Consider the following 23,499-nt stretch of genomic DNA (forward strand, 5'->3'; position numbering starts at 1 on the left):
GTTGGGAAGTTTCGGTATTTATTAAGCTGCTTTACTTTTCTTTTGGAAGTATAATTGCGACCTTAATAATACACAGAACTTTTCTGAAACTTTTTCAGAATCTTTTCCATCCCCCAAACCCCAAACTTCGCACAGTTTACTAATTTCATCCCACTCAGAAAAAGGCGAGCGGGAAGGCGTTATCTGCCGTCTCAACTCTGAAGGGGTCGCGGGAAGTCCAGCCAAGGTCCAGCGGTGCTCCGAGAAAAAAAGAGGAGGGGGCTGGATCCTGTCCTCGCGGCGGCTATCTGTTCTCTGGAGCTTTACCGCGCAACCCAACAGACTGGGTTGAGGTTGTGCACTTACCCTGTATTCTTGCGGTTTACAAACTGTCCTGAAGCCTCAACAAGATGAGGCTTGATTGCGCTACTGAAATATTTCAAAGATAGATGATAAGTGGTTCGACATATTCTTGCTGTAATCTGCTTCAATCTCTATCTAGTTTGAAACTGGTTTTGCTTTAAGGACACTTCTCTTTCAGATTATAGTTGGGATGGGAAGGAAATATGAAAAGAAACAGAGTGATACTACTTCTGTTACTAAATTAAGATGTTCATTTGTCCCTGAAAATCAATCACAATTCTAGGATACTTACGTTAAAAATATAAACACCAGATAATTAAAACACTGCATTGTCCAAATGAAAATGCACATCCAGATTGTGATTCCTCTTTTAAAAAATACACATATATTGGAACATTTCAACTGTCAATCATTTTTAGTCTTGTTTTTGTTATTATTTAAAGATTTCTCTTTCTGTATATGTAAAATCACAAAAAAGCAGAACATAGTAGTCTAAATCGCTCATTTCACTGTTATATTTTTTAAAAAAATAAATGCATAAAATAACATCCAAACTGTACTCCCTAAACTTCGTAATCATATCTTCTAGCAGTTTGTTCAGCTGTGGTATTTTGGTTTCCTTCCTCATCAACAATTTAGGCAATTTCACTGATTCATCAAAAAGCATTCCAAATACATATTTTCTCCCCAACATTGAAATACAGGTAATGCTATCAACTTATCAACTTAAATAAACTTATCCTTTAATTATTGCTAATGATGTGTTTTTGAAACATTATGGTGACTTATTATCCTATTATCAATTCCTGAATCTTAAGAGACAATGTTTATATTACAATACCCTTGCAATAGTCATTACTGCTGACTTACATCATCATGGCCTGCCAAGAATGGATACTTCTGTTTAAGTTCATCATTGTGAACTTAGATATTGAACTGAGCAAGCCAAAATAAGCTAAAAATGATCTGGGGAACCATTGACTTCTAAAAGGATGGTGCCATATAACAGAATTTGAAGTTTGTACTTTTACTACAAAAAAAACTGTAACCAGAAAGGCTTCACTGAAATTCAAGCTTAAATTCAAATCTGTCATAAATTGCAAACTAAAAGATACATTACAATTTATACATCTGCTTTAATGTTTTTTGACATATGATTTCTATTAGCAAAAGTTGCTTTCCAATCAAATTATAAATTTTAAATTAAGAACTCATCAGTTTTTTGTGAATCCTGTAGATTTGCATTTTTCCTGGTATTTTATTTGCCAGTTTTGTTCAAAGCTATACACTAGGTAGCAAAAAAAATCAGGTAGATTACTAGGTAAAATCTACTAGGTAGAGTTTAGCCAGTTCTATCAAATAGTTTCTTATAGAAGTTTTTTTGTTTGCTTCATTCAGGAGCTCCAGTGGTGTATATAGTGCCATATAGTGCCATTTTTGCCACAAGAACAACTCTTTAAGATAAATTGGACTAAGAGTGAATGAATGGCACAGTCCATGGCAGATGGTGGACAGAAAACAAAGTTTCTGCGGTGCTGGTCAATACCTTAATTACTACACCACAGTATAATGTATGTATATTCAGAAATAATTAGTTGCTTCAATAGGGCTTTCTCCCAAGTAAATATACATAACTTTTTGTCAATTCCTGTGTAAGTAAGTTTCAAATCTAGTTTGATCAAATTGCCAAAGTCTTCATGACATGCTTTTCTTCCAGTACTTTATTTAATATTTAAATATAGTATCAGAACAAGGAGTTATATTTTAGGGAAAAAAGTGGTTTCAAATGTTATAAGAAACAAAGCTACTGATAGGAAATGATCAAAATGTGAATGTGATATTCAGATTGAAATATATATTGTCACAAATAAGGCTTAGTTTTAAACAGGCAGAATTAATGTAAATAACATTCAGCAGTTTATTATTTTAAAATTATATATTACCCTTAATAGGCTATGCATATATATAATATAGCATCTTTCTGTTTTCATTTTCAGTTGATAGTGTTTTAGAAATGAATTGTGACTCCAAATTATATCCCTTTTGAAAAGGTGTTGCTAAATTAATTTGATTAATATCGTGATTCCCCCAAAATAAGACCCTGTCTTATATTTTTTTGAACCCTGAAATAAGCTCTTGGCTTTATTGCCATGCACTCAAAAGCCTGATTGGGCTTATTATCAGGGGATGTCTTATTTTGGGGAAAACGGTATATTTTATCAGGAATAACTGTTACCATTACAGGTAGTCCTCGACTTACAACAGTTCATTTAGTGGCCATTCAAAGATATAACATCACTGAAAAAAGTGACTTATGAGCATTTTTCATATTTATGACTTTTGCAGCATTGCCATGGTCATGTGATCAAAATTCAGATGCTTGGCAACTTATTCATTACGACCTTTGCAATGTCCCAGGGTCATGTGATCCCCTTTTGCAACCTTCTGACAAGCAAAGTCAATGGGGAAGCCAGATTCTCTTAACAACCATGCTAACTTAACATCTGCAGTGATTCACTTAACAACTGTGTCAAGAAAAGTTGTTAAATGGTGCAAATGTCACTTAACAAATGTCTCACTTATCAACATAAATTTTGGGGTTGATTGTCATAATTCGAGGACTACCTATATTTTTGCAATGGTTACCTGGTTGTGAAAAGCCAGCTCAGGACCTATTGAATAAATATTTTCTCACTTTTTCAGTTGATGCAAAAACTTCACAGAGAACTAGCATTACATATATGAAATTGATGGCTATATGCTTTTTTAATTAAAACAACAAAAAGACAGAGGATATCATAATGATTGATCAAATCACAAATGAATGACATTTGCTACTGACTTATAAGTCAAGTTACTCTTTTATAGCCTATAACTTGTTCCTTCAGTTTTAACAAATTCATAGGTGTGTAATGACAATTGTGATAAATCATGCTTTACTGTAGAGTAGAATTGGCTGTTAGTAGAATTTCTTGTGAGTTGTAATATAGCAACAACAACCTTGACAATGCTCTTAAACAGGAGAATAATAAAAAATTAAAGAGCTTTCAAATAAGAATTTAATAACATATTCACAATATCTTGTTGGGTAAAATTCCTTTTGAAATTTCTTTGTATGTTTCAGATTAAATTCAAACTCTAAGTTCACCTGAACTGAGCTTTGTTTAATTGCACGAAGTCCTTTTAAATATAAAAACTATCTGAATTAGAATGTTAGCTTAATTTTATATTATATTTTTAAACCTGTTCCCATTAATAACATTTACATGCATACGCATATGTAGCACAATTGAAGGCTATAATTTTTTCTTGATTTTATCTTTCATGTATGCCTACCAAACTTTTTGTTTCTTACCATGATGGCACCTTCATAATCCCTAATCTATGATTCTCACAGATTTCAACAGATAAATAGTACAATCCTATACATTTGTTCCCAGGAGTAAACTCTTTTGAGTTTCTGGATAAGAACAGATAGTGCTGCAGCATTGTTTGACTAACAAGGGTTTCATACTGTGTTCATAATTAACCAAAAGAAGCATTTTAAAACTTTATTACCTGTTTACACATTTAATATTTCCCCGCTGAAAACAAGAAAGCTTGGTATCCTAATTATATATTTAGAGTATATTGAGTATACTTTATTAGAATACATAGTGAAGACTCTGTTGTTTGGTAATTGATCTCAGTATGTTACCTCATTTTCTTGTGATTGGATTATGCTGAGAAGCTGGCAACATCCACAATCATTTTAAGAAATGGTATGAAGATCTCTATGTCAAAAAAAGTGATTGAAAGTATCTCTTAATTCAAAGCAGTGAAAACAAAGTACTCTTTCAACTAAAGGTCAAATAACAGTGGTTACTTGCCAGATGAACTCATTATTTGAAAATTATTTCATAGACTGCAGGGAAATGTTGCTATCCTGAGGCTACTCCCATGAACAAAGCAAATCAAATTTGAAAATGTATATTGTACAACCATGTGATATCTAATAGCTTGAGGTTGTATGAAATGCAAGATTAAACTGTCTCTGTAGTCATCAAAGCCGTACAATTTATTTAACATTAACAAAGGATATAATCCTGCTCCTACTGAATTTTGTAATAAATTTGTGCAAATGGATTACTGTTATAGGCGTAGAACTGTACATACTAAAGTTACTAAAGCTACTATTGGAGAACTGAAACAGATGTGGTGTTTTAGAATATTCCGTTCATTACTATTGACTACTTTGGGTGGGACTGGTTAGAGGAAAGAGCTTCCTTTGCTTAAAAAGATGTTCCTCTGAATTTAATGGTGCAATTCTATGTATAAGCCACAAAAAGGAAGCACAACTGCTTCATGAATTAATCTTTTTCTAACATTGATAATAAATTGCTAAATATAATCATTACTTTTGATAATGTAGGGGTATTAACTTAAAGTTGGCCAAATAAAAATAATTATGGCTAAAACTAAACAACATAATTATATTATAGCGTATAGATAATCATAATATTATTCCTTTTTATGTCAAAATGCCTTTTACTATCTTCCATACATATAGATACAGTCAAAATTTCAATTGTTCATTTAGCTCTTGTCTCTTTGAACATTACACCTCTTGATCAATGTATTTTTGTTTTGCTCTTAAATAGAAAGTTGGGTCTGAATATTCCTTGGAGCACATGAATGGTACAATCTAAAGTGAATATTTTCATATGCAACTTATTAAACTAATCCAAATTGGTTCAACCGCAGTCTGAACTTGTGATATCTAAAACTAAAAAAGTTAATAACAATTAAACCATATGAGGGCATTAAATGAAATAGATTTATCATTTAAGAGACTTCCAAATCTGAATAAATTATTTGGCATTAAAGAGAAAGTATAAACTTTTCTGTAATTTACACATATGAAATAAATATGTGTGTAGTACTATCATAATTATATTTACTCAGAAGTAAATTCAGTGAGACTTCGCTATGATTTGGTATGTTCTGGACTGGGGTTTTATTTCTTGATTGTACATATAGTATGTATAAGCTAACAGTACAATATTTGGCATGTTTGCTGAGGAATGAGTTTATAGTATCTAATGCATCTTGGTCTGCTATAATTTTGTGAAATCAATTTACATTGGATTCTTTAAAATGACATATAAATTGCTAGCTTCTCAACTGATGCCTCAAATTTTCTGAAAAGATCCACGAATCTGGAACCAATCTGAGAAATCAGTGAAATTCTGTGCTAATTAAATTCTATTTTCAATTGTAATAGTATCTCTTAGCAGAATGGCAGTATTGAATTTAACTGATAATTAATAATATGAGTGGTATTCGGACTCTCACAAGACACCCCCACTTTCTAGTTCATTGGTCATTTTTCAACATCCTATGAAATTACTGCATTAAAGTTTTTTCCCATAATAATTTTTTCTAATTGTTTTTGAGTGAAGATATTTGCAGAAACTGGCAAATTTGATCAGTCAAAAGCCTACAGAATGAATTGCTTCACTTCTGCATACTGTCAAAATAATGGACTTTCAAAAATGTTGTATAGGATATTAGGAAATGTTAAATTTCATTCCCACAAAAATTCTCCTTAAAAGTAGAAAGAAATCATATTAAAAATGATTTAAACTTCCAGTTTAAGCTGTTTTCCTTTTCTGTCTACTCATGTTAGATCTATATGCATTTAATATTAATACTATTAGTAATTATGTGAACCTCAATATCCAAAATGTCAGCTTTTAAAAAAAATTAACTGAAAAACAGGGCAACTTAAAATATTTTCACAGCATATGGAGAGTTTAACAAATTATGGATTTCCTCAATTTTAATATGTGTGTGAATCTGTATCCACACACAAACACATATATATAATTATTGCAGTAAGAAGTCTTTAAAAAAATAGACATTTTCTACACATTGCATAGAGTATATATCAAATACAAACTGCAATGTGTAGAAAATGTCTATTTTTTAAAGGCTTGCTACTGCAATATAGTATAATTATGAATGTGTGTTTGTGGATACAGACACAACAGACAGATAAAGACATAAATACAAACATTTAATTTTACATGTGTTAGAAAGAATAAATACCAACAGCCTTCTATTTTACAATTGCTTGTTTTTAGATTGAAGAAAAACTTTTGCTGGATCTATATCATGTTATAATGGTATGTGAAATTATGTAAAATAAATTCTTGTGAACATAGTGCAGTTTAAACAGAGTTGGACTGTTATGGTTGTATGACAAATCTTACGAAGTTTTAAATTGCTGAACTTCTAGTTTTAGCTATTCCCCTTTTCTGTCCATTCATGTTAGATCTATATGCATTTAATTGCAATACTATTAGTAATTAGGTGAACCTCAATACCCAAAATGTCAGCTTTAAAAAAAATTAACTGAAAAAACAGGGCAACTTAAAATATTTTCATGACATATGGAGAGTTCCATAACTTATTAATCAATTTCAATATCTTACTTATGCTTCTCTATCATCTAAATAATTATCCACAAACTTCAGTAGTTTTTTATATATAGCATAGATGTTTCCATATCTGAATGTAAAGACACTTCTTTGCCATCAAAATTCACAGTGCTAGAATGTATTTTAAATAATTTCACATAGAGTATTAATAAATTTTCCAGGCTAGATAAATAAAATTGTAGCTGCTTGAAATAATGTATATGAAATGGACAATCTATAACTTTATTAAATAAATAATATGCTACCTTTCATCATTAAGTCCAGACTCTATGTCCTAATGGTGTTCTCTTTTTATTTCTGGATAACATTTTTAAGCTTTCATGTTAAATCTCAGTTCAATAGTATATTTTTATTTATTTATTTATTATTTATTTATTTATTTAATCAAATTTGTATACCGCCCTATCTCCCGAAGGACTCAGGGCGGTTCACAGGCCAATAAAAACATATAAATACAGATTAAGATCACAATTAAAAAACTTAATCTAAAGCCAAATTAATTAAAATGATATAAATACTAAAACCAATTAAAATCAATACAAATTTAAAACCTAGCCCAGTCCTGCGCAAATGAATAAATATGTTTTAAGCTCGCATATATTTTATGAGATAAAATATAACATTTTGGAAATATCTCTGGATATTCAAGCAAAAGATCGTATAAAGGGCAGTCATCTAAGAAATGTTAATATTTGAATGAATTGTCAACATCATCAGAATAGCCAAATTTGAAACATCCTGTGATAGTTTGGTAGACGTTTCTGGAGAGCAGTATGTGTTCATACAAGAAGGCTAGGAAGCAGCATTGATGATAAGACATATCTGTAGTTGCCATGAGTAGCTGATTCAATTTCACATATCTATGAATACATGCAAAATAATTCAATTCTGGATTTTTTTGTTTATTTAACAAATTTATTTTATAATGAACATTCATTTGCAACCATAACTTTTAGGAGACTTCATATAACATTACAGAAATCCATATCAGTTCAATACATTCTCTCTAATATTAACAATGATATTTGTCAGTATGTGCTTTCATATCTTCCTTGAGGCCATTGCAAACAATGCAACTTTATCAGGAACTTAGAGCTAGATTCATTACGCCCCTGTTAATCCAACCGAATCAGTCTAATTTAGAAGAAGAAAAAATGTCTGTTGTGTAACATGTAACAACATAAATTTTATTAAATTTCAAACAAAGATAATGCAAAGTAAGAAAAACAGAAAAGATTTAAAAGGGGAAACAGGAATTAAAGAGAGGATGGATTGAAGTGTGGGTACAGTAAATAGGTTATAGAAATAATTTATTGTGTAAATTTATTATTTTTGTATGTAATATGTGCTGTATATTCCACTTTATTCATTTCTAGAATGTAGTCCTTAATCTGTGCAGATTAATAAAACCCATTAATCCAGGCATTATGATAACATAACATGAGGTGGAATGTTGTGAAAGGTGAAAACTTATTAGAATTGATTGGCTTAAATAAGTCTTTTATGGTAAGATCCATCTTATTAGCCCTTAAAACAAAATGAAAAAATATTCTGCAGCAGAATTCCTGTCCTATATTTAATCTACCTAAACTCATCCTAAAATATCTTGCTGTCCACTGGAAAAAAAAAGAAAAGAAAACCCCACTAAAACATTGAAACATCAGGATTTCTGATTACAATTAACTGTAAAATATTTGCCCAATCTTCCAAGCTGCCCTTCCTGAATTGCTTGAATTTTTAATTCACTGACACTTTAATTGATTTTTAATTCACTGACACTATTAACTCTGGGTGATTTTAACCTTTCTTCTTTGAAGGTAGTTAAAGAATTCAAGGCTGTCATGACAACTATAGGTTTATCCCCAGTCATTTCTGGTTTGACCCCTGTTGCAAATGAGGTCAATCTGGTCAATTTTGTTCTTGTGGACAAATCACTTTTTCAAAACCAACCAAGCTGTCAACCTTTACTGGTAGAAAGGACCAATTTAGGATGGTCTACTTCACAGGTTTGATATTTCAAATTTCTTGATTGCTCTCCCTGCTTACTAATCAAGGAAGTCCTTAACATACTGAGGAGCTGACAGAGATGTAGTGAATGAAAACATACCTGATGCTGGCTGAGAATAAGGGCCAGTGATAATTAAATATGCGTATGAGTTCAAGTTCAAGGTTCTACTGTAATGGTAAGAATGCTAAAGATTAATTATTTTGCCTGTTAAATATTGTCCAAAAATGTTTAATCTAGACCCTTTTAGAGGAGGAGGATCCAAAGGATATACCTATCTTTTGGTTCTATAACAATTTAATGGGGCACCTCTATGTAAAAATTCTCATATTTGTCCCCAAGTTTAAAGCCTAAGTGTGTGTGTGTGTGTGTGTTTGTTTGTGTTTGTGACAGAGATAATACTTTACTATTTTATTTGATAGTTTTTTCAGTCTGTGAGCATGTTGATAAGTTTTTCCATAGGGTCAGCTATATCACCTATAAGGCTACCTTGCTTGGTTAAATCTTCAGGGTGGGGTACAAGAAGATTGGTCCAGACAATAAACAGTATCTCACTGCAGAAGATGAAGATCCCAGCATCCAGAAAAAGATGGGTTTGCCTACTATTAAAGTGATTTATGTACCTTGGGAGGAATACATTTGTATAATATTATTATACTATATTATTTAATAATTAACAGTTACAGTTCATTAATAGCCCCAAATAATAGTTATTTGTAATTGTCACTAAGGGGGACAATTATAAATTACCCTAAAAAAGCAGATTATCTGGATCCCTGGCAGCCTGGCAGCCGGCCTAGTTATGGAAACTACATATTCTTTTTCTTGTGGAAGGAGGTTGATGCAGGAAATGTCAACATCATTATCCTCCTGGAACTATCAGCTGTTTGATTTTTGATGGGGTTAGCGCTACTCTTAAAAGAGCAGACAAGTACTGGAGCTTCTTCTAATCTCATAGTTTCTACTGCTGGAGAATATTATCTGGTGGGACCCAGGAGGAGGACCTTTTCTGTCATGGAATTTGCCCTATAGAACATCATCCCCCCAGAGATCAGCTTGGCCCCAAATCTACCCGCTTTCCACAACACTTTAAAAACTGGATGTGCTACAAGATTTAGAAGTGTAGTGGAGCCTATACAATGGCCATGTTGAGGGTAAAGATAAAGGTTCCCCTCATACATATGTGCTAGTCATTCCCGACTCTAGGGGCTGGTGCTCATCTCCATTTCAAAGCTGAAGAGCCGAAGACGTCCGAAGACATCTCCGTGGTTATGTGGCCGGCATGACTAAATGCCAAAGGTGTACGGAACACTCTTACCTTGCCACTAAAGGTGGTCCCTATTTTTCTACTTGCATTTTTCATGTGCTTTCAAACTGCTAGGTTGGCAGAAGCTGGGACAAGTAACGGGAGCTTACCCCATTACGCGGCACTAGGGATTCGAACCGCTGAACGGCCAACCTTTCGATTGACAAGCTCAGTGTCTTAGCCACTTAGCCACCAAGTCCCTATGTTGAGTGTAGACTATGTTAAAATTCCTAATTGTGGAATTTATTAATTTAATTTGCATTGGTGTCTTATGTCTTTAAATTGTTGAAACCATCCAATGTCATACAGTTGAGCTATATTAATCAAATTAATAAACAATAAATACTGGAATAATAGGTAGAAGCCTTTTGTAGGTTAACTGTTGTCCAATTTTCCCTTGCAACAGCATCTGAAAGAGTGAGGAAAGTTCTTTCCCTCATGATCTTCTGGTCAACTGTGAAAATATGATTGTTTTGGAAGGTCTTGAGGGAACAACAGAATAACAGTTTTCTTAGTAAGTTGTGGTGCCATCTAGTGTATTATGGTGCTTATTGTATTACATGATTATACTAAATTTGTTAGATTATTATGTAGATATTATATTAGTATGCTATCACATTGTATACTTCTTAAATCTAATATGATTAATGAAACATATAAATTCCATAAATAAACATTTAATGCATTATTATGATATACTTTATTCTGAAAGAGTATATACAAGGCTTGTTGGCAGTTTTTCATCTAGCCATTATTCAAATCTGCTTACTTCAGCCACTAAACTTCATCCGGTATTTCCACTGTCTAAAAATTAAATAAGACTTGTGATTAAAATTAAAATATATTTATTTGTCAGTGACTACCTAGAATAAAGTGAGAAGAATTATGTTTACAGAATGCCGCATAAGCATGTGAAGGATGCTTGGGGAAAGGAGGAAAAAGAGGAGATAGATGAACCAACTCAGGAGAATGATTGCTATGATAAAGATGAAGAAAGATAGGGTATAATGTGTATAGGAGGTAAGACAATTGCAAATAATGTAGTCAAGAAAAACTTGGCTGAAACTAAAAGAAACAATGCAGAAATATTTTTTGGGGGGATATTTTTTTAAATTGAAAGTAGGTAAAAAAGACTAAACAAGGAGCCTCCAACACAGTAAATTAAATAAGAAATAAAATGATGCAGTTATTTAGGATGAAACTGAAGTGAGGAATGCTGAAAAGAATATTTCAGAGATTCCTGTAAGAACAATAATGACAAAGAATGGACCTGAAATAAAGAAATCCTATGAGAATGTTGAAAAACAGTAATGTTTGCTGGTGATAGGTAGCAGAAAAGCATTGAATATGAATGCAATTTTCTTGCAAAGTGGCTTGAATAAGTTACTTGCTTAATGTATGTGAGAAATTGACATCTGTACCTAGCGACTTGAGGTATACTATTACTATTTCCCTAAATAATGGGAAAGGTTGCAAGAAAAAGTGCTAAGCCTTTAATGTGACTGAGAAAGTGTTTGATAAAATTTTGATTTTAAAAACACAAGAGGTAAAAATTGAGTAAAATTGGTATTTGAAGTGCATATTTTTTATTCTGCAGGTTAATAAAAAATACATGCACATAAGAAAAAAATTATTAAAAATTTGTGAGAGAAAGCATGAGATAATTTAAATGGGTTTGGAGTATGAAAAATTTTGCGCAAATATTGAAGTTCCTAAATGCTATAAAGGTGTAACTGAACGCTGCGCGTGGAGTAAAGACATGGATGATGATAGCCTCTTTATTGTTTTAATATATTTAAATGTATATATCTAATGTGTTGATGGATACACTGTAAGGAACTTTTGTGTTAAGGTTAGAAGTGTGTTGGTTGGAGAATGTGAACGTGTGCGTATGCATAAAATGCCAAGTTGTTGGCTGAGCACTAAAATTATCTAAAATGATATTCTCCTCACTATCCAAGGATTGCTGCACACAGAGGGATGGATGTTGCGTATGCTTCACTGCTAATGATTTCTTGAATCTGTTGCATAGAAATCAGAGTAGGTGAAACATATGTTTCCATGTGTATGATTGCCAGAGCCAGAAACAGTTGTCATTTTGCTTGACCATATCAGCTTTTTTTTTTAATTTTTTTTAAATTAAACTTTATTAAACTTTTTTACATTAAAAGCATAAAAAAAGGGAAAAAAAGGCTTATATCATTTAACAGCTTATTTGTGGTGTTTTTCATCTAATAATAATCCATGCAATAATGACAAACATTAAATTATACATATTTGTGTTCTTATTTTATCTATTGATTATGTTTAGTAACTAAATATTCCTATCTCCTTTCCATCCATCCATACCACCGTTCCCATATACCATAAAATACTGATGTTTCCTTATCCTTCAGACTCAAAGTTAGTTTGTCCATTTCTGCGCAATTCATAATCTTTTGTACAATAAGTCTCTCTGTGGGCACACATGGCTGTTTCCAACATTGAGCGAAGGCCATCCTAGCAGCAGTTAATATATGTAGTATTAAATATTTTATACTCTTCACGTATTTTTTTTTAAAGATCCCCAATAAAAAAAGTTCGGGTTCTAGATCCAATTGTTCATTTGTGATTTCTTGTAGCCACTTTTTAATTTTTAACCAATATTTACGTGCTTCAGGGCAAGACCACCACATATGGTAATATGTTCCCTCTTTATTTTTACATTTCCAGCATATGGGAGACATTTTGGGATACATTTTCGCTAATCTCGAAGGGGGCAGGTGCCACCTATAGAACATTTTATATGCATTTTCTTTGTATGCTGCTGATTTGGTTAGTTTATAATTTCTGTTCCATATTTTCTCCCAATCTGATAAATTTATATTATGTCCAATATTTTGACCCCATGCGATCATACATCCTTTCACTACTTCTTCTTCCAATTCTACTTCTAGCAAATATTTATAAATTTGGGTAATATTTTTTTTGTCTGGCCCTAGTAAAATTTTATCTAATTGCTGTGGTTTAAGATATATTCCATATTCTTTTATATCTTGTTTGTATCGATTTTGTAACTGAAGATAGGCCCACCAGTCAACCCGTAGTCCTTGTTCTTGGAGGTCCTGTAGTGTTTTTAATTTTCCATGAATATCTAATAGATCTTTATATTTTAGCATTTTATTCAAATCTAAATTATTTGGGTGAATCATTGCTTCCATTGTGGATAGCCAGATTGGGATTTTTATATAGTGTTTCTTTTTAACTTTAATCCAATTGTTTATTAGGGAATCTCTAATCAAATGTCTGTGGAAATACTTTTGTTTCGTATGGCCTGTTTCCCACAGAAAGGCATGCCACCCTCTCTGTAGGTCGTGGCCTTCTATAGTTAGTATTCTTTTATTCTTTAAATTGATCCAGTCTTTTAACCAAACTAGTGTTGCTGCACTATAATATAATTCCCAATTTGGTAATCCGAATCCTCCTCTGCTCTTCATATCTTGTAAATATTTCATTTTTATTCTAGGTTTTTTCCCCTGCCAAATAAATTTTCCAATTGTTTTATTAAGGTCATTAAAAAAGGTCTTTTCTAATTTGACTGGAACAGTCTGAAACAAATATAGGAATTTTGGTAGTATAGACATCTTTACGGCTGCTATTCTTCCTAATAGTGACAGCTGCATCTTCTTCCACAATTCTAAATCTTTTTTTGTTTCTTGTAATAATTTGTTGTAATTATTCTCCTTTATTGCTTTGCAATGTGCTGACAACCATATCCCTAAGTATTTGATTTTTCTTGTTGTTTGAAGTCCAAGTGATCTTTCCAGTTCTATTGTTTGTGGTTCTGTTAAATTTTTTGGTAGAAGTTTTGTTTTCTGTCTATTAATTTTCAGCCCTGCTACAGTTCCATATCTTTCTAATTCCTTAATTAGTGCTTGTCCTCTCTCTAGTGGTTCTTCAATAATAAAAGTCAAATCATTTGCAAATGCTTGCAGTTTATATTCTTCACTTCTGATTTTCATATCAGCTTTTTTATGTTTCCAACAGCTGATGTTCCCAAAAGAAGCTGCTTGGGGATCATTTCTTTTGATTAGGATGATATTGTTTCAATGATTCAAAATCCAAATTTCAGCCTTGTAGCTCAAATATCAGAATCTATTGAGTCCAGTGCAGTTTGTTCCTAAACATGGTGCCATCTGCTTGAAGCATTATCAGTTTTCCTCGGCATTTGCTTTGTACATTGGGCTTCTGAGAGCCTTCTCGGGAAGACAAAGAGATGAGTGCCAGATTGTAAGATCAAAATAAATTCATGAACTATTACATTCATTACCATACGCTAAAATGTGCAGATTCTTATATCTTCAACATGTTAGGAAAATTGCACCCTGCATCTTTCTTCTTTCTTAGGCTAGTAGATCTAAGCTGCAAAAAAACCCGATCACAGGTTAAGAGTCTTCAGTGGCTCTTCTGCCGTCAAGTTGCCATCTGGCTTTTTGAAGCCAGATACTGTAACCAATTTCTGTTCTCCATCCTTTACCCCGATCACTATTTATTTGTCCTTTCAAGCTTAATGAGCAAATTTTCAGCTATGTTACTCATAGCAAATATTTATTAAATAAAATAACAATTAATTAATTGGGAAAAACAAAGTCATATCTCTTACTAACATTTGCAATTTCCAAAATAGAAATTGGGTAGTGTCTCATAAACAAAAGCTGAAAAGAATGATGGCCTTTTCAAAAGTCTATATTCAGTGTAAAATAAGCTAAGAGATTATTTTTTTAAAAAAAATATGGTATTTACTTCCAATGCATTTATTTATTAGGAAGCCTTTTTTGTCTTCATTTACATCTTGAAGTAGCCCAACTAACAGTATAGCATCACCATATCAGTATGATTGCTTTATATTCCAAGTTGATATATTTTATGCGTAAGATTGATTCAGGAAGTATTCTACTTATTCCAAATGGGCTTCATTGCCTGCATAGCATATTAATTCTTACCAGGTTGCCCTTTTAATATGAATCAATGCTATTTATTTTATAAATAAAGAAAAAAGGTTTTATAATATGTAATCATCAATTGGAAACTGAAATATAGTGAAATATTTTAAAAATTGTTTCAACGTATTTTTTATGTTGGTTGATTGATTTGATTTCATGCCACCTGAGTCCGGACAATTATTCTTGTTAACAGTTAACAAAAATCAGACAACGGCAAGGCAAAGATCTCTTCACTGAAGGCTACTGACCATGATCTACCACCACAGATCCAGTATGGTTTAGTAAATAGGTACTTGTCAATTTCCCAGTCCAACCCTAAAATCATTCAGGGAGCTGTAGTAATGGAACAGTGAACCTCAATCTCTTTGCTTCTGATCCAGCACTTTTAACATTATACCACATTGGCTTTCAATTTTTCTATATATTTTCATCCATTTTTCATTTATATAGATATCTACATTCCACTTTTCCTAAAATGTATCAACGCATCTTCCCTGCAGACACCACAAAATTGAACTCTCTGCAGGAGAAGAAAAACAAAGGAGAAGGGTTCAGATAATTGCTTATTAGTCAGATTTGCTCTACCTAATATGATTTTGCTTTGCAAAAAAATTTAAATTACTTTGGGACTTAATAATTTGGCAAAAGGAATGTAGTTCTGCACTTCATGTAAAAATCATCACTCCTCGCCCCCCTCTAAGATCTACTGTAAAACATTTGAACTAGTGTCCACAATGAAATGCAGCTGAAAATTTGGAAGTTTTTTTCAAATCATGGTTAATTTTAATGAAAAAATAAGCTTACTCCAAGTCATAATTTTTGAAGTAAGCATATTTCAATAAATTATAGTTACAGTTAACTATTGTTTATGGGTTTGATGTAATGTTAAATTGTGGTAAATTGAAACTGGAATTAAAAACTTCTTCCCACAGCCAGCCTCCCTTGACAATTTTTTCTTCACGATAAACGGTTCCAATTTGGGCTACTAGAATAGTGATTATTTAACACTTCTTCTCTCAACTACTGCCATGGATAGGAATGGAATGCCACAGAAAATTCTAGCACATTAGATGGATACCTCATGGGCTCATGGTGTTAAGCCTTTAAAAATTATAAGAGCAGAAATAATTGTAAGTTTGATTTAACATAAGAAATTAGGAATAAAATCTTCCTTTCGTTTTTACTTTTCAAGTCATTTTACCTTTTACTATAATACAGTGAAGAATGTGAATGAAATGTTTTAATGTACTATGGAAAAAACTGCTGATGGAGTTGAAAGAGACCCCTGTTTTCTACAGCTTTGAAAGGGTCTTCAAACCTACTTACTTATCCAGGTGATGAGTTTAAAAGGCCACTGATTTTTATTTATTTAACCATGTATACCATCTTTTTTATCTGAGAGGAAAATTTAAAATAATTTTCAGATCTCAAGGAAGTCCTGCATAAAAATCACAAAAAATAATTTTAAGAAAACCACTTGTAACTTACCCAATTTGCATTTTATGACATGGGCAGCAGGCAGGTAGTCATAGCCTGTAAAAATTTCTACCATCATGCTAGCATAAAGTTAAAAAACAAACAAACATGTATTTGTTTGCTTATAATCACAATCTTTTGCAGAACCTCTAGTGGAACCCAAGTGAAAAAGGCTAATGTATGCCTTTGTCTTTCCTTAGCGTTCCAAATGGCTAGTTATCAAAACAACACTTTTTAAAAAGAATCAATGTCTATCTGGGTATCCCATGTTTTCACCCCATATTCAGAGATGCATGTAACCCTGTGGCTAGCAATACTCCCATCTTATGTCAGCTTTAAAGAAAGCTGAATCAGACAATGACTGATCCTTGCAGTTAAAAGATGCCTCTTTGCTAGTCTTTGTTCTGGACATTGGTGGCCTCTGCCTACTTCCAAATGAACTTTCTTCACCAACTCAAAAAAATAAATAAATCACAATGTGTATGTGTGTGTGTGTGAGAGAGTGTGTGTGTGTGTGTGAGAGAGAGAGAGAGATCCTGCACTGCGGTAAGCACTAATTGAAATTCCTGATCGCAGCCTCAGCAGTTAAGGCCAGCGTTCAAAGGCCCTGGCAAGAGAGGAGTTCTCTCGCCAGCACCTTCGCTGGTTTTAGGGGGATACAGTAGTGGGAGAAGCTTATGCCACTGTGTTTTAGAGTCCTTTCAGCCCTGTTTTAGTTTTCATCATAGTAATTTGACAAGCCTTCAAGACTGCTGACATCAAAAGAGCATGTTATAGGGGAGGTAAACGTGCTGAGATTGTTGTACAATCCAAAGGCAGTTATCCTGGCTTCAGTCCTGCATTTCAACACTGTGTATTCCAAATGTCGACCAGCATTTCAATGAGATAGAAGCAAATGCTTGCTTAACTATGTACTTATTTGCAGCTCCACTTATAATATAGGGTAGAAATAAAATGCTTTAGCAGGTTTTATAGCACTGACTCACCGTACAGCTTCATTTAAAAGACATGCGGTATCATGTATTTGGACCATACATTCGTCTAGGGAATAAGTTCATATGATGCCAAAAGATTCAAATTTACAGAAAGACACCAGATACAAAGGAACAGGCTGAACTACATTTACAGCTCTACAGGAAGAACATTTGTAGTTAAAAATTTCACAAGTGCATTCTGACCAAGATCTGTTAAATATTGAGTTCTTTGTTAAGATAACCAAAATAAATAATAGTTGACAATATTCTAAATGTGATGAATATGGCCCAATCAGTTGCTTCTCGATGCTGGACATACTGTACATCTGAATTTTTATAATAACCATAACCTATATTTAGACTGTTTAAGAAACAGCAACTATAATTTAGTAAAAATGTATTATGCCCTCCCCAGTGAATTAAATGGAAAAAGCCCAGCATTGGAGTGGTTGCTGCCTATCTGCCCAGTGTGGTGAGCCAAAAGAAGTATGTTTAACTGAGCTGGTACTGTACATGGGCAGCCTTTAGCGCCTTTTGTTGCAATTGCTCATATTTCTTGGATTTCTACAATGCTAGGATATGAAAAGAAATGGGTTCATGGCATTTTTCTTTGGAAACTGCTTCCAAATATTGTCAAAATACTCAGAATTTCCAAAATCATTATGCTGTTAAAAACCAAACTGTCTCCTCAGCAGAATGCCCTGTTCTGAAGCTCATGGTCTATCATTTCCACGGTGCTCTCTTTTGTAATTCTCCATCAGGTATAAGTCATGAAATGATTCTATCCATAATTGCATTGGATTAATCTGCCAAAATCTTCAACTGACATGTATTTACTTTAATTAAGAGTATTATTTTGACTTAGTGTTTTTAGTGGAACTTAGTTCCATGTAACAGTTACAATAATTAACATTTCACGACAATCTGGTAATCAATGTGTAGAGTGATATCTCCAAGTGTGTCTGGTACCTTGGTTAAAAAATGCATTTTCCAAATAGTGGTTTCCATTCAGCAGAAGATGAAGAGATAAAATGTAATAAAATGTATTTGGAGATTAGGTGAACATATAATCGGAAATGGCTGTTTTTGAAGCAAGCTGTTCTGATTTGCTTAGGGTAAGGGTTCTGAATTGAAATCTTGTTGAAATCTAGCTTTGCTGGAATTCAGAAGCCAGTGTGGAGTCTGACCCTTCCCAGGACTGCTCAAGCAAAATCTGTTTTAGCTCTTATTTTAAATGAGCCTACTGCCAGAACAGTACTTCAAAGAGTGTTTTCTCTCCCTCAATATCATAATAAGAAAGCTACATTTCGTCAATATTTGTGAAATCTACAATTTTACCGCTAGAATTAAAGAACGGCATACAGACACATAAACACAATAACATAAGTATACTAATAACACTAAACTCTTGCTGTCTCCTTCACATAATAGAGTAAGCAGTCTCCTTAAAGTTGCAGCATGTTTCTAAAACACTTTACGTATCCGAACAATCTGTTCCCTCTTCGTCCCAGGTAAACATAGTAACTGTTAACAACCACCTAGCTTTGGTCACTCTCTTCTTGACTCTTTAATCTCTACTTCATTGGTCAGGTCTCCAATGGGTTCTCCACATTTCTTTACAACCCAGCCTTCCTTTAGCCAAACAATTGGTCAATATCTCACTGATAAAAATTACTGGTTTATCTGGCTTATTTGCCAAGGAATGCCCCTGAATTCTTTGTGTCCTCCATTCTGTAAGGAATGGAATCCCATCTGGGCAGAGGGGCAAATCTCATGCCTTCTCCTTACATTTCTTATTTACAAATAGTCTTTTCCGGTCTGCTAGTTCCAAACATATTTCCTCTCTTCTTTTCCTCTTCTTTCCTTTCATTTGCTTTGTCACATTCAAACTTAACACTTCGATAGCACTCTGATCAGTGGTGGGTTGCTACTGGTTCACACCAGATTGAGTGAACCAGTAGCGGCAGCAGCAGCGGGAGGCTCCGCCCACCTGCCCGGATGCTTCAGCACATGCAAGTGAGCACGCATGTGTGCACAAGCAAACCGGTAGCAACGGGATTTAGAACCCGCCCCTGGCTCTGATTTAACTCTCCATCTAGTACCCAAATTATCTTCTTTCCCCAGCATTTTCTTTCTATTCCCAGCACCGGACATTTATATACAGTAACTTAGTAAAGTTTGGAGGACTAGGAAATCAGCTTCTGCATTCTGGGATTTAGCTTAACATTTTTACTTCCCCTTCTCATATTAACTTTTCTGCTAGTTGCATTGCACTTATTTTTTTTCTTGAAACATTTTAATATTCAGTGCACTTCCGGTGACCTTTTTTTAAATGCAAAAAAGCACTTTTGATCTTGTAACAAGGAATATTCAAGCACAAATATTTTTAAAAAGTACTGCATACCTATTTTTAAACATTGTAAATAATTGTTTGAAGGTAGAAAAATTATAGGGAGAATGTTAGAAATTAAATCATAGAGTATAGGGAGTGATTTTAACTCTTTTGCCTTGCTGTAAATTCAGCAAAAAATTCTTCCCGTACCCAAGAGGATTTCTCCTGATCTAACACTTCAGTTCTTTTTTTAAAAAAAATGCATACATAATGCATAAAGTTATGCAGTAAGACATATCATAAATCTATCTGATATGGCAGAATGAGGATTGTGTTTTCATTCTTCATACTATATTTTCTGCAATTATTTTGTCCTTCAATATTTGAAGTTGTCAGTTATATATGCTAATCAGAAAACACAAAAACCCACATGAATGTTTCTCTTGTAGTTATAAAGAAAACTGATTTTTTATCAAAAGCATTTCAATAGCAATATTTTGCTTTAAAGGAGTTTTATTTTAAAAAATAGAAAAATAATTATAAAGTTTTATTAAAAAAAACCCTTGGCACAGAGAAGCATGCTCATCATTTATTTATTTATTTCATTGCTACTTTCAAATGAAGAATTTTTTTTAATCAATTTATGACTAGCATTATCAAATATAGACAATAATGTATTACTTACGTAATGATGGATTCCACTTTAGGAATAACATACTGTTTTTGAAAAGAATTTTTCATGTTGGTACAAGGAAAAGAAATAACCTGGGCAGTATTTTCATTATGTCTCATCAAAATACCACTAGATTAAGTTCCTAAATTGTCCAAAATTCTTTAGTAAGGCATCTGGCACAGAAAGACCCTGCAAAGCTAGATCGATTTCAAGTATAGCATTATCATGTTTCTTCATAATGCTTGTTGTCAGTAAGTCCAATGCAAACACTCATAAAGTTATTTTAAAGTTAATATCTTCTAAAATATTTTAAATCTTAAAGTATACATGTAGTGCCTGAAGTAAAAGAAAATCAAACAATGTTGGTTTGCTAAATGCTAAACGTGGTACGGTCTCAGTTGTTAATACATTGAAATAACACAAGCAATTACCAAATAGTACCAAATCAAGTATTAAATATATCAGTAACTGCAATTACTAGATGTTCCCACTTTCACATATCATAGAGATTAGTTGTAAAATATAAACTAGCAGTAATGCCAATTATTTTTATAACTAGAAGCTTTAAAAAATGGACTTGAAGGTTTCTTCTTTCCTGAGCCCATTATAAATGTGATTTACACTTTGAAGTCTCAATCTATTTTAAAATGCTTTTGAATTTATATTTTTTTAAAAATAATTTTATTAACATTTTTAAATAAAGCTTTTGTACCTTTCTTGTGAAACGGACTGAGTAGAGAAAATCAAAGTAGAATTCAGCTTTGACCTTCCATAATTTATAGTAGTAGTTATGAAACAAATAAAAAAAGCTAAAAAGCAGGTTGGAAACTTGTGAAGAAATTATCAAATACTCTCAAATGTTTTCTGATTAGAATGGCCCTGTTTTCTAATGAAGAACCCTGAAGACAATAGAAGGAAACTATAACTCATGCAAAGAGAAAAAAAAAATGTTCTGGGTTGCTATAAAATTTTATTCCAAACCATTTACTATTGACCATTCACTATTGCTATTTACTAAATTTTAAATTACTAAATTACCATTTAATATTATTAAATGGTGGTAATATTATTAATATTAACCATTCACTGCCACCAAATGTCCTACAGTTAAACTGCTAGATTGCCGTTAGATGTACAATAAAGACATACAGAACCTTCCTAATACTTTTCTGCCTTCTATTACAGGGGTCTTCATCCTTGGCAACTTAAAGCCTGGCGGACTTCAACTTCAAGAATTCCCCAGCTAGCAAAGCTGGGTTGCCAAGGTTGGAGATCCCTGTTCTATTAGTCATCCATAGACCTGCTGTACCAATATCCTGTAGCCATCACCAAGGCTCAGCTAATGGCCTGATCTAAATAACTACTGTATTGTAGATGAATTACCGTCTTTGTAAAAATTGTTAAGTTTAACAATTTTGGGCTTGTTTAAATTTTTTTTTTTTTTTTGTGCAAAATTTTTATTTTTCCATAATAATTCCCACAATTTGACCAGTGTACAATACAATCACTTATCCAACAATCAGTCCTATACTCAAATTATACTCAATCAGGGCTGCTCGACTGCCACTCCCCCCTTTAATCCTTTCTTCCCTTCTCATCCTTCTTAAACTTCCCCTACCACCTTCTCCTCGCTTTCCTACTTCCCCTCCTCTTTCCCACTTCTCACTACCATCCTTTCTAACCCTCTATCTTCTCCTTCTTCTCCTCCTCCTATCTTTTCTTCTCCTCCTTCTTTCCTCCCTACCCACCTACCTACCTACTTTCTTCCTTCTTTACTCCTCTTTCCTTACCCTTTCCCTTCGGGAGTGTTTGCCGAGCAGTCCCGACATTACACCATTCCAACTTGTTTAATTCTACCATTATTCCTGTACAATGGCAACCAATCAATTTATAGTCTTCCCCTTCCCCGCCTCATTCCCCCCGCCCCCGAGACTTCCCAGAACAGAATACAGGGTATTGTAACTAACAAACATAATCTAAAATATAACATAAAACATATTCCATTTCACACCATCACACTATCAATTCCCTTCTTTCTTAAACTAATACATAGTAATTCCTAACTTCACTCAAAAACTAATTGATATTTTTTAATCTGATACTTATTTTGAATATAATCAATCCACTTCCTCCATTCCAAAATATATTTTTCTTGTGTACAGTCTTTCAAGTAGGCAGAAATTTTTGCCATTTCTGCTAAATTTGATACTTTACTAATCCATTCTCCAATTGTAGGTAAGTCTTCTTTCTTCCAATATTGTGCAATCAATAATCTTGCAGCAGTTATTAAATTCAGAATCAGTTTTGTCTCTATAACAGTGCAATCTGAGATTATTCCTAATAAAAGAACTGTGGAACAAACTTGATCTTCTTTTCAAAATGTTCTGCATAATCCACCATATTTTAATCCAAAAGGCTTTAACTTTTTGCAAGTCCACCATATATGATAATAGGTAGCATCCTCACAATCACATCTCCAACATTTTGCTTTCACATTTGGATACATACATGACAGTTTTTAGGATCTAAATGCCATCTATAAAACATTTTATAAAATTTTCTCTTAAATTTTGTGCTTATGAATTTAACATTCCTCACCCAAATTTTTCCCATGTTTCTAACATTATAGGTTGTTGAAAATTTTGTGCCCATTTTACCATACAATCTTTAACCAACTCCATTTCTGAATCAATTTCAACCAATACATTATATAATCTCTTTATATGCTGTTGACCTTGATCTTTTATTTGTTTTACCAGATTATCATCACTGCCTTATACCAATTTTCTGATCTATTTTCCATCTAGATTGCAATTGTCCATACTGGAACCATGTATAATTTCTTCCTTCATCCCTCAATTTCTCCCTAGATTTTAACTGTAATTCCCCTTTTTCCATAGTCAAAAGCTCTTTGTAAGTGATAACCT

At 33.0% G+C, this 23,499-nt stretch overlaps 1 protein-coding gene across 1 annotated transcript in view; it reads left to right on the top strand.

Moving 5' to 3' along the window:
- Window positions 1–23,499, top strand: part of RORB (RAR related orphan receptor B) — a 154,818-nt gene that overhangs the window by 5,664 nt on the left and 125,655 nt on the right. The window lies entirely within an intron of this gene.

This window comes from Ahaetulla prasina, chromosome 2, assembly GCF_028640845.1.
Source record: "Ahaetulla prasina isolate Xishuangbanna chromosome 2, ASM2864084v1, whole genome shotgun sequence".
NCBI lineage: Eukaryota > Metazoa > Chordata > Lepidosauria > Squamata > Colubridae > Ahaetulla > Ahaetulla prasina.